The sequence below is a fragment of the Podarcis bocagei genome (assembly GCF_964188305.1).
Source record: "Podarcis bocagei genome assembly, chromosome: 8".
Taxonomy (NCBI): domain Eukaryota; kingdom Metazoa; phylum Chordata; class Lepidosauria; order Squamata; family Lacertidae; genus Podarcis; species Podarcis bocagei.
Genome location: NC_138133.1, coordinates 19784322 through 19796813, shown reverse-complemented (window position 1 = coordinate 19796813; position 12492 = coordinate 19784322). Strand labels below are relative to the sequence as shown.

General features: G+C 43.1%; 1 long non-coding RNA gene across 1 annotated transcript; it reads right to left on the bottom strand.

The window, feature by feature from the left end:
• Window positions 1-1768: 1768 nt before the first annotated feature.
• LOC308593992 lies at window positions 1769-10368 on the bottom strand. Its single transcript, XR_014011196.1, has 3 exons — window positions 10309-10368; window positions 7866-8018; window positions 1769-2071 (listed from the first exon to the last, which is right to left on the bottom strand). It is a non-coding gene; the product is annotated as an uncharacterized lncRNA (long non-coding RNA).
• Window positions 10369-12492: the final 2124 nt, after the last annotated feature.

Sequence of the window (12492 nt, the reverse complement as noted above, 5' to 3'; positions counted from 1 at the left end):
GAAAGAGGCGGTTATTAAACCGCTTCTTAAAAAACCATCTTTAGATGCGGCCACGATGGCCAACTATCGCCCAGTCTCAAATCTTCCATTCCTGGGCAAGGTGATTGAGCGAGTGGTTGCTGAACAACTCCAGGCACGCCTGGAAGAAGCGGACCATTTGGATCCCTTCCAGTCGGGATTCAGGCCTCATCATGGGACTGAAACTGCCTTGGTCGCACTGGTTGATGATCTCCGGCGGGCTAGGGACAAAGGTGAGAGCTGTTTCCTAGTTCTGCTGGATCTCTCAGCGGCGTTTGATACCATCGACCATAGCATCCTTCTGGACCGTCTTGAGGGGCTGGGAGCTGGGGGCACTGTTATACAGTGGTTCCGCTCCTTCCTCCTGGGCCGTGTTCAGAAAGTGGTGGTGGGGGATGAGTGTTCAGACCCTTGGGCCCTCACTTGTGGGGTGCCTCAGGGTTCTGTCCTCTCCCCCATGCTTTTTAACATCTATATGAAGCCGCTGGGAGAGATCATCAGGAGGTTTGGGCTGGGTGTTCATCAGTATGCGGATGACACCCAGCTCTACCTCTCTTTTAAATCAGAACCAGTGAAGGCGGTGAAGGTCCTGTGTGAGTGTCTGGAGGCGGTTGGAGGATGGATGGCGGCTAACAGATTGAGGTTGAATCCTGACAAGACAGAAGTACTGTTTTTGGGGGACAGGAGGCGGGCAGGTGTGGAGGATTCCCTGGTCCTGAATGGGGTAACTGTGCCCCTGAAGGACCAGGTGCGCAGCCTGGGAGTCATTTTGGACTCACAGCTGTCCATGGAGGCACAGGTCAAATCTGTGTCCAGGGCAGCTGTTTACCAGCTCCATCTGGTACGTAGGCTGAGACCCTATCTGCCTGCGGACTGTCTCGCCAGAGTGGTGCATGCTCTGGTTATCTCCCGCTTGGACTACTGCAATGCGCTCTACGTGGGGCTACCTTTGAAGGTGACGCGGAAACTACAACTAATCCAGAATGCGGCAGCTAGACTGGTGACTGGGAGCGGCCGCCGAGACCATATAACACCGGTCTTGAAAGACCTGCATTGGCTCCCAGTACGTTTCCGAGCACAATTCAAAGTGTTGGTGCTGACCTTTAAAGCCCTAAACGGCCTCGGTCCAGTATACCTGAAGGAGCGTCTCCACCCCCATCAGTCTGCCCGGACGCTGAGGTCCAGCGCCGAGGGCCTTCTGGCGGTTCCCTCATTGCGAGAAGCAAAGCTACAGGGAACCAGGCAGAGGGCCTTCTCGGTAGTGGCGCCCGCCCTGTGGAACGCCCTTCCAGCAGATGTCAAAGCGATAAACAACTACCTGACATTCAGGAGACATCTTAAGGCAGCCCTGTTCAGGGAAGTTTTTAACATGTGATATTTTACTGTATTTTTGGTTTTTATGGAAGCCGCCCAGAGTGGCTGGGGAGGCCCAGCCAGATGGGCGGGGTATAAATAATAAATTATTATTATTATTATTATTATAAGTAGGGTCTAGTATGGTTTTAGATCGGAAGGGGAACCATATGCTGAGATTCCTGCATTGCAGGGGGTTGGATTAGATGACCCTTGGTGTCCCAACTCTACGATTCTATGATGCCAGGACACGTGCTGCCTTTCAGATCCTTGCTCTAATCATTTGCTCCATTTCCTATTGACCCACTTCCTACAAACTCCATTCTGGGCTCATGCTTGCCAAGATTCCATGAATACTTTAAAAGTAAATAGTGTGTGTGTGTGTGTGTGTGTGTGTGTGTGTGTGTGTGTGTGTGTGTGTTAATAGGGCTTCACGTACCTTCTTTCATATATTGACTTGTGATGGGTGAAAATACATCCAGCAGAGGAGAGCTTTCTGTGTGTGTGTGCTTGCATTTGCAAATTCAGATGTGGCCTATAGGCATCTCTCTTCTCTAAATTAGCTGGTGCACTGTATGCCTGTTACTTTCAGGACTGCCAAAACACAGTAAGCCTTCCACCACCAGAAAACTCATTACACTGTATCAGAGAACAATGTAGTCATCCTCAAGCAAGGAGCATTACAATGAGAAGCAAAGAGCTGAAGAGGCAAAAGATAAACACAGAAAAGAAGAATGTAGCAATTTTAATTAACGGAACAGCATGGCTTAGACAACTTGGTAACGATGAGCGAATTAGACTGCTTTGCGCACACACACACACACACACACACACACACGGGTTGGTTTAAAATCGAATGCAAAGATGATTTTTGAACCAAAGGGAGCCAAAGGCTGGGAATGAGTCTGAGTAAACTGTAGGAAAGGAAGACAGAGGGGACATTGACATAAAAATTGCAAGCACATTTTAGCCATTCCTGCTAATTATTGGAAAGGATTACAGCCGCTGGGCTACATGAAGGAAGGAATCTGACATAATGTATCACTGTTTGACAGCACTGTCTTAATTGAAATACCCCACTCAGAAAGCCTATGTCTGCGTGGGAACAACTATGGGGAAATGAAGATCAGTAGGGAAAACACCCCATGCAACAGAAAATTGTATTGATTTTTTATTTTATTTTTTTGCTTCAAAAGAGATTATGCTTAAATCTATTTAGATAAGTTTAGACATAAGGGAAAACACTCTTAAAGGGATCTTAAAGTATGCCAGTGGTAAACTCAGGAGCACTTCTTCGGTTCTTCAGCTTTGTTGTTGTTGTTGTTTAGTCGTTTAGTTGTGTCCGACTCTTCGTGACCCTATGGACCAAAGCACGCCAGGCACTCCTGTCTTCCGCTGCCTCCCGCAGTTTGGTCAAACTCATGCTAATAGCTTCGAGAACACTATCCAACTATCTCATCCTCTGTTGTCCCCTTCTTCTTGTGCCCTCTATCTTTCCCAACATCAAGGTCTTTTCCAGGGAGTCTTCTCCTTTTTTAAAAATAATAATATTTATTAGTTTTCCAACAAATTGAACACAACATTACAAAAAACCAAAAAAGAAAAAAAAATATAATAATACAATACAATACAAAAAACACACACACAAAAACTGCTAAACACTAATATACAACTAACAAAACAAAACAAAAACCATTTAAAACACAGTCCAATTTCAATATCTTATCTTTCTTTCACTAATTTCCACAACCTCCTCACACCTCCCTTTTTGTATTCCACTTCTATTAATTGTTTCAGCAATTCCTTTCCATCTTCCTCTATTTTCTATCCTATAATTGTCTTAACACATTCTAACCTTATTTTTCCCTTTAATGCTCTAATAATCTATTTATACTTAATTCCTTATAACATGTCTACTAAAGCCATATAACTTCATTCCAACATCTTTCTAACATTCATTAATTTTACAGTATTTCTGTAAATAGTCTTTAAACTTTTTCCAGTCTTCTTCCACCGACTCTTCTCCCTGGTCTCGGATTCTGCCAGTCATTTCCGCCAATTCCATGTAGTCCATCAACTTCATCTGCCATTCTCTGGAAACCAACTTTTTTGTCCAATTTGTATGCCTCCATTATTTGATAGTAATGGAGCCAATCTCGCACTTTGTTTTTCAATTTTTCAAAGCTCTGCAATTTTATTCTCTCTCCATCTTGTTCCAGAATTTCCCAATATTTCGGCCATTTGGCCTCCATATTGAGTTTTTTCTGTGCCTTCGCTTCCATTGGTGACAACCATCTTGGGGTTTTTTTCCTAACAAATCCTTATTAAAGTTTAAGGTCTGGCAGGGCAAATCCACCTCTTTCTTTAGCATCCGTTAATATCTTAAATTTTATTCGAGGCTTCTTGCCCTGCCAAACAAATCTAGAAATATCCTTCTGCCACTTCTTGAAACAATCCATCTTATCCAAAATTTGCAATGTTTGGAACAAAAATAACATCCTTGGCAGCACATTCATTTTTATCACAGCAATTCGGCCTAACAATGATAACTTCAAATTTGTCCATACTTCTAAATCCTTTTTCACTTCAGTCCAACATTTTTCATAATTATCCTTGAATAAGTTCACATTTTTAGCAGTCATGTTAACCCCTAAGTATTTCACTTTTTTAACCAATGTTAGTCCTGTCTCCTCCTGAAACTTCTCTCTCTCATTCATAGTTAAATTTTTCTCTAGAACCTTGGATGTGAGGGCGATCTGGCTGCGACATCTGTCACCCCATTGATCGCCAGGGTTGATTCGGTTGATCTGGCTGGCTAGGCGGGTGTGCCCTTCCTCCCTCACCGCTCCATGTGCGTCCCTCCCGAAGCTGCACACTCAGTGGAAGAGGACGACCATCCCAGATAGAAGGAGTGTACCGTTCTTCGGTCAAGGATATACGATAGCTGCGCTCCCCTGCTAGAACCTCCAAACAAACTCAAGGTCCAGGGAGTCTTCTCTTCTCATGGGGTGGCCAAAGTATTGGAGCCTCAGCTTCAGGATCCAGCTTCCAGTGAGCACTCAGGGCTGATTTCCTTCGGAATGGATAGGTTTGATCTTCTTGCAGTCCATGGGATTCTCAAGAGTCTCCTCCAGCACCATAATTCAAAAGCATCAATTCTTCAGTGATCAGCCTTCTTTATGGTCGAGCTTTCACTTCCATACATCACTACTGGGAAAACCATAGCTTTTACTATACGGACCTTTGTTGGCAAGGTGATGTCTCTACTTTTTAAGATGCTACCTAGGTTTGTCATTGCTTTTCTCCCAAGAAGCAGGTGTCTTTTAATTTCGTGGCTGCTGTCACCATCTGCAGTGATCATGGAGCCCAAGAAAGTAAAATCTCTCACTGCCTCCATTTCTTCCCCTTCTATTTGCCAGGAGGTGATGGGACCAGTGGCCATGAGCTTCGTTTTTTTAAAGTTGAGTTTCAGACCATGTTTTGCACTCTCCTCTTTCACCCTCAATAAAAGGTTCCCTAACTCTTCCTCACTTTCTGCCATCAAGGTTGTGTCATCTGCATATCTGAGGTTGTTGATATTTCTTCCGGCAATCTTAATTCCGGCTAGGGATTCAGCTTAATTTGCACAAATTTGCGTACTGGTGACACAATTGTACACATGACTGCTTAAAAGCAAGCCTCATTGTGTTCTATGGGACTGACTCTCAAGCCAGTGGGTACAGGCATGAAGCCTGAGAATGTCTACTGAGTCAAGGGAGAGTTTGGTAAAGTGGCCATTGATGCTAACCATGCAATTAGCATAACAGAGCTTGTTGTGATGAAGAACAGCCTCATGTTAAGTTATTTAAGTGATAAATAATCATTAATTTGCTTTTCTTATAGCGATTTGAGAATTTTGGTGGCAATAATGATGGCTAACCTGTTGTTCTTACAATAGTTTTAGAATCCTAGTAGTGGGGTGACAGGAGCCAGTAAAGTTACCAAACAGATTTTCTTTGCTTAGAGCACTCTTTACAAACACCTTCGCTTTTACAGTCTTCTTCAGTAGACACTGGCTCAATATTGTGTTCAGTCTCTCCAGATCCAAGTCTTTTCCTTTCCTTTTCTTTGTCTACATAGTTTCTGTCTCTATGGCAACCTGTAGTTGTTGCCATCTCTTTGTACCTTTTTCTGCAGATTGTCTAATAGAAGACAAAACAGCTGCCCCATCAATTAGCTCCAGGAACGTTTGTTCATTGGCCTAATTGCATACAGAAGGGCCGTTTCTCAGTGGCAGAACATCTGAATTGGCAGGAATAAGGTCTAGGTTCAATCTCTGATCTCTCCAGGTAGGTCCAGGAGAGACCCTTGCTGAAAACCCTTAGAGCTGCTGCCAGCCAGCTCCTAATTTGAAGTAAGGCAGCATCCCACACTTGTGTGTTTAAATTGGCAGTATTTTTTTTTTAAAGTCACTCTTGGTTGGTAAATTTATAGCACATCTACAACATGTATAGCTTGAAGTAGCAATTTCTTGGACAAATGGAGTCAATCGCCCCACTACCGAGAGCATACAAGGCGTACACAAGGTTTTGCTTTGGGTATGTGAAAACAATGCATCTGCCCCTCACTAAACGCCTCCCAAAATGAGGTGTCAGGCCATAATCAAAAGTGACTTCATAAAATGTGCTGGAGGTAGGGATGGAGGGGTAAGATTATTTTAGTTTGGCATATTTTATTTTTTATTGGTATTTAGATACTTACTCAGATGTTGATCAAAATTACATGTTTAAATATACATTTTATCTCGATGCATTAAAAAAAATTCATCCTAAACACACACTTCTATGTGTTTTGATATTATTTTTGAAGCAGAATAGGTATTATAAAATTTGGAGAAGTGTGATCACCTCTCCTACTGGGCTGACATCTTTCCACAAGGACCAACATCGATGCCGAAATCCAGCATCGCTTGAGCTCTGCGAGTGCAGCTTTCTCCCAGCTGAAGCGCAGAGTGTTTGAGGACCAGGACATTCACAGGGAAACCAAAATGCTTTTTACAAAGCTATTGTGCTATCAACTTTACTGTACCCTTTCTGCAGATTGGTGCTTGCTCTAAAAACACAGGTTTTCCTGGGGAAAGCAGCAGGACAAAAACAAACAAAAACTATTGGACTCTGAGCTTTAAAGTATGGACCTGTGCCTGAAAAGTGCAGTCTGGATGAGCCCGTAACTCTATCTTGAGGGGAAATGTAGATGTTTCATTTGTGAGTGTTATGAAAAGATTTTGACTATGGGAGCCATATTGCCTCTGGATATATATTTAACAATTTGCACTCTGATATTCCCTGATGTCTACAGGGTAGATGAAGATGGTACACTTTTGTGAGACAGTCCGTAAATACACAGGGAAAGGAAATCCTTTCTTCAAAGAAGATGCACTCTGAATTGGAATCACGTAGAAAGGATGGGTTGGGGAACAGAAGGTAGAGTGGCTCAGTTCACAGCAGATCTGAGAATACGTCAAAGCTCAAAGAGAATAGAATGAGTCCCTTGATTATTTCATATGGAGTCCTTGGGTATCAAAGGGAAGCCTCCTGCTTGCTCAACGGTGTGTATTCCATTCATTTAATGATAGGGGCATTTTCTATACAGAGGTCTCATATCTGACTGGTGAAGGGGGAGCACTATCACAAAATCTCTCTCTCTCTCTCTCTCTCTCTCTCTCTCTCTCTCTCTCTGTGTGTGTGTGTGTGTGTGTGTGTATGCAAGGGGAAGAAAACAATGTAATTTGAAAATTGGCACAGTAATCCTAAAAATATGGGCACACTGAATGATAGATGGCAGCCTTTACATAATGACAGATTGCTTATTGGTACTAATACTAACCTAGCAGCTTTCTGTTTTAACTCCAACTTACTGGAATTGACATTTCTTATTTCATGTAGGGAAATTATTTCCTCCCTCATCTCTGTAATGCCTCAAACCTTCCTGTTTATCTGTTCAGGCTAATAAGAACTGCCTTTAGTGGAACAGGAGAACAATTCGTGGATCGTGGATTGAGTCTAAAAGCTATTTCAGATATGAATGTTGTGCATCGCTTGAGTTTTCAACACTCTGTTATTCTGTAGTTTACAACTTCCAGCTAAGTGTGTGAATGGACTCCACTGGAAAAAAGGAGATGGATTCAGACTAACACTATGCATCTGCACTATACACTGAAAGCAGTATAATGCTCCTTGAAACACTAATTCTCTCCTTGGTTCCCCCTTCTAAAAATGGTCCATTTTAGAGCTAGCTACCTGTTGAATCTCTGGCCAGCCTCACTAAGATTCACTTTTACTGAGCTACGTTTTCAAACCATGCCATCCTTCGTCCTGGACGGATGATGCTGTACAAAGGTACAGGGTACCATACAAAGACAGATTCTGTATATGTGGGCAACCACAGTTGGAAGACATCTTGCACTATTTACTATTTTGCCCACTATACATTGGACCCAGGAGGCAATTTCTCACCTTACCATCCATACAGGAAAGATGTCTATCCCTGGCATAGAAGGTCCTATGGCTTCTTAGAAATGTAAACACTTCAGTGACTCACAAAGTCACCCTTTTTGCTATGGCGGCCAAAAAGATCAGAAAGAAGACCCTGGACAATACAACAATGAACTGTAAAGGAGACATAGAGATGTAAATAAAGACTGTTATTTGTGGTGTGGCACCCCTTTTGCTTGTATTTATTTTTGATTCAGATTTGTCACAGCCAATGGCTAGTACAATAAAGTTATTTGGATGCGCTTAGGGGAAAATCTGTGATGCTGTGTAGGTGGAACACTATATGACTGTAGTGTGGCACACTATAAGCAATCTGAGGCATATTTCATCTACAGATGCTTTCTGTATCCACCATCATCCCTTTCGTCCTTGCTGTAATGAGCCATTTTCCTGGTGTTTTGAAAGCAAGCTTAGAAGATTTCACTTTACATTCCCTCCCATATCGATCAATTTGTAAATTTATGAACAATTTCATGCTCCATTATTACAGAACCTTGGGTGGATTAGGAGCACTTTAAAGACCTTAAAAAACCCACGATGGAATCGTGACAAATGCAACCACTCATGACCAAAGAGCCTAGAAATGGGCAGGAGAATAATGGAGACCCGCTAGACAGTAGAGATTTAGCAGGGTTGGGGAGCACAGAGGGAGATTAGAAAAGCTTATTTTCAAGCATCCTCTCTGGAAAATATTATGTTAGAGCTCTTCTCTTAGTCTGACCCAGCTGTCAGAGAAGATGGGCTTCTGAATTAAAATATTTCTAAATACAAACAAGTATTGGGTGTATTGAGTAGCTTGGAAATGCTTGCTAATTTATTAATCCCCTCCTATTTTTCATAGTCCTCATGCTTGCTGTTTTCCTATCAAAATACTGAAAATCCTCTCAAATCATAAACTTGGTCTGTCACAACCACAGTCTCTATGCGAAATAATGTACAAATGACTTGATGCTTCTTATTTAAAAAAAACACAGACACACACACATAAAATGAATAAATTTTCCCCATATGTATTTTATCTGTCACTGCGAAATGAAGGAACCTGTTCCATATGCAGAGTCTAGGATGACAGGAATAACCAATCAGATTTAGACTGCACTTTTCCATTTCTCAACAATGGTCACAGTTAAGGCCTCAGTGAATAGCTTTGATTAATAACATTCTCTATATTGTATCATTTCCTGCACAGTACCTCATCAAAATGAATAACTTCAGAAGGCAGCTCAGAAAGAATTTTAGGTAGAGAGAGAGAAATCTATCACCAAAGATCAGCTTTGATTTATTTTCTTAATGATGAGCCATTCAGCATGATGCTGACCAAGAACTGGAAACTATGGGCAAAACTAGCAGTCATGTGTCTTCAAAAGGTTAAAAGCAGCTGAGGAAATGCTATCCATTTTTGGGGCGCAGCAGGGGGTCCCTGCAACTGTTTCTTGAAACTGTGTTTCTCCCCAAGCACAAAGAAGATTTGATTGGGAACATGGCGGGTTCAAAGGGTGAATGGCTTCTTCCTGCTACCCCAGCCCAGCTTCTGTTTGTTACAATTACACAACCGCTCATTGTGTGGTCATCCTCACATTTAGTTTGGCCTTACAAATAAACCCTTAAAAACTGAAACTATACAGGTATACAGATACCCCAAGTCAGGCCAGACACAATCTTGCAACACTTCCAGAAAGGTTTAATGATTGCCTGAGATGAGTCTCAGAGGGAAGAGTGTCCCATCAGAGGTGGACTTAGATGTCAGGGACTTGTCAGAAGAGAAACAGTAGAGACCACCTCCCCATCCTGACCCTTCCAGGGAGAAGGAAGAGGAAGACAGTATAGATTTACAACAGGGGTTTGAGGGAGGTAGCAGCTCAGAGGCAGATGAGGGGGAAAGTTGGGAAATCATGGGAGAGCATTCCAGACCCACCATCTCCCAGAACCCAGCAACCCTTAAAAGTAGGAGAGCAAAGAGCTCGAAGACAGAGGGCACTTAGTGGCACACATAGAGGAAGTGATGAGGTTGACAAATGAGGAAGTGGGAGAGACGGGGGTGGAGATTCACTCAGGACAACAGCATTATCCAAGAGGTTGGGTTCTATAGCCTCTCTCTATAAAGTTTGAAATAAAAAAGGACTGTATGAAACTTTTCCTTGTCTTTATACTGTTCTGGGCAACCAGTCAGGAGCCACTAACAGCACCCTGACAGCAATAGCCATTCAAATTACATACCTTCCAACCTTTCTTGAGAATGGAAATGTGTTTGTATGAATCCATCCCAAAGTCTCACATAAAGTTGATTATTTGCTAATGTATATCTATTGGCCTCAGCTTGGTGGGTTACAAACTGGCAAACCAATCTAAAACTTTCCCCCAATACTAAAAGTTAATATATCCCCCAAATAAAACTATTCATCACCTATTATGAAGATCCATCTTGACAGGGCTTAGATGCAGTCTGACTGTTAACTGTTTCTGGTTTTACCAAGACTTAAAGCAGATCCTCTTTACGACATCACACATGACATCAGAATGGCATATTTGCATTCAACCTAGACTATCTCCATGCCAACAGCAATGGCCAATAAACCTCTGCAGCCAAGTAACCATCAGCCTGACTACCCAGTTGTTTCTGTCTAGACTATTGGATGTTTATTTTTTGCTCTCATAATCAAAACCTGAAGAAGAGCTTTGTATAATCTGAAAACCTGCTTCCACTGTTAAAGAAAACTAATTGTCAGGGACTGGTCAGCCAGGAGCTGCTGACAGCATCCTGACATTAAGGGAGCATGACCAGTTCACTCACGTGGGGCATGGAGCCTCAGGGATGGTGCAGGAGATGCCACAACTATGATTTAAAATGGAGCAGAAGGTGGGGGGACAAATTTTGGCGTCACACAGGGCACTGCTGAAATTTGAGCCCCAAAGCCAGCCATTGGCTCCATAACTGGCTCAATAACAACCATAAAGAAAGAATCTCTGCATGCCCTTGTTTCAGGCATTGGTATAATAATCACATGGACGCTTGCAGCAGACTTCAGGTCTGATTCATACCATATTAATGGAAAGGTGCAGCTGCTTCTACAGTTTTCCCATTACAGGGTGAATCAGTGATGCGGTTATCCCACACCAGGATGCCAACTACTAGGTGACTGTAGCCCCCCCCCAATATATTTGATGGGGCAGAGCCACCCCCCCCCCAGTAGATGAGCAGCTACTTCTGCCACTGCCATGAGGTATTTTGGGGCTGCTGGTGCCAGCACAAGGCCTACTAGAATGTCAACGGTGCCACAAAGACTGGCAGGCTGCTGGCAGGCCTGCTAGGCTGCTGTCACCATCTGGAAGCCAGTGTGCTGGAGCTGTGCTTCAGGAAGTAGAAGAAGAGTTTGGATTTGATATCCCGCTTTATCACTACCCGAAGGAGTCTCAAAGCGGCTAACATTCTCCTTTCCCTTCCTCCCCCACAACAAACACTCTGTGAGGTGAGTGGGGCTGAGAGACTTCAGAGAAGTGTGACTAGCCCAAGATCACTCAGCAGCTGCATGTGGAGGAGCGGAGGCGTGAACCCAGTTCACCAGATTACGAGTCTACCGCTCTTAACCACTACACCACACTGGCTCTCCAGTCAGCAGCTTCTGGAAGTCTGGCCACAGTGGCTCACAGTGGTCATGCAAGCCAGGAATGCAGTGGCTCCTCCTCCTGCCATGGAGGGGAAACAGCCCCTAGCCCATGGTGGTAGCAGGAGGAAGTGGTGGAGCTGCCGGCCATGGAAGCTGAACTCCATTTGACATCTGGACATCACACATGACAGCGTCACATCCAGGCCTCGTGTCTGACATCTGGGCGTCGGGTCCAATGTCTGAGCATGATGTTATGATGTCACGCACAGCATCAGCCCCCCCATCTCTTCTGGAGAGTCCTGGAGTTCCACCATGGACCAAACGAATGAACCAATCCTCAACTATCATAACACAATACATGTACAGCAATGTGACAAGCTCTAAAGGTAGGAAGGGCCAATGTAATTTAGTCTTCTAGAGATTATTTTATTTAAGCCATATGGCATTATAAGCTGCTTGGAAATACTTTAAATAATAATAATGACAGAAGCTTAAAAATCTAATCTGATATATATCAGAAGTTCATTTCTTTCTAAGTTCTTATCTTTCTCAGAATAATGGCATTTCAGTGTTTGCACTTTTCTTTCAAGGCGCAAGTGCACAATATTTATTACTTATCAGATCCATAGTTTTAATGTGGGTGCAGCACAACTGGATAACAGCAGCAACAACAACAAACAAGTTGATAAATATTCAGATGCCTGCCCAAAATGACTCAATGCTCCGGACGTCTTCCAAGTAAGCAGGTGTTCTGATAATCAGGTAACAAACAAACATAAACAAACACCTATTGGCACAAACAAAGCTCTTGCCAGCAATTTTAGGAAGGAAAACTAAATTGTCTTGGGCACAGAGACTGAAATATTCCATTTGAGACCCTAGAAGAGGCAGAGCATGGCATCTGTGTGTGAGAGCACAAACAATGGGAGATGCACATAAGTGGCAGTTGCTGCAACTGCCATCCATTATTTTGCTTTAAGGCA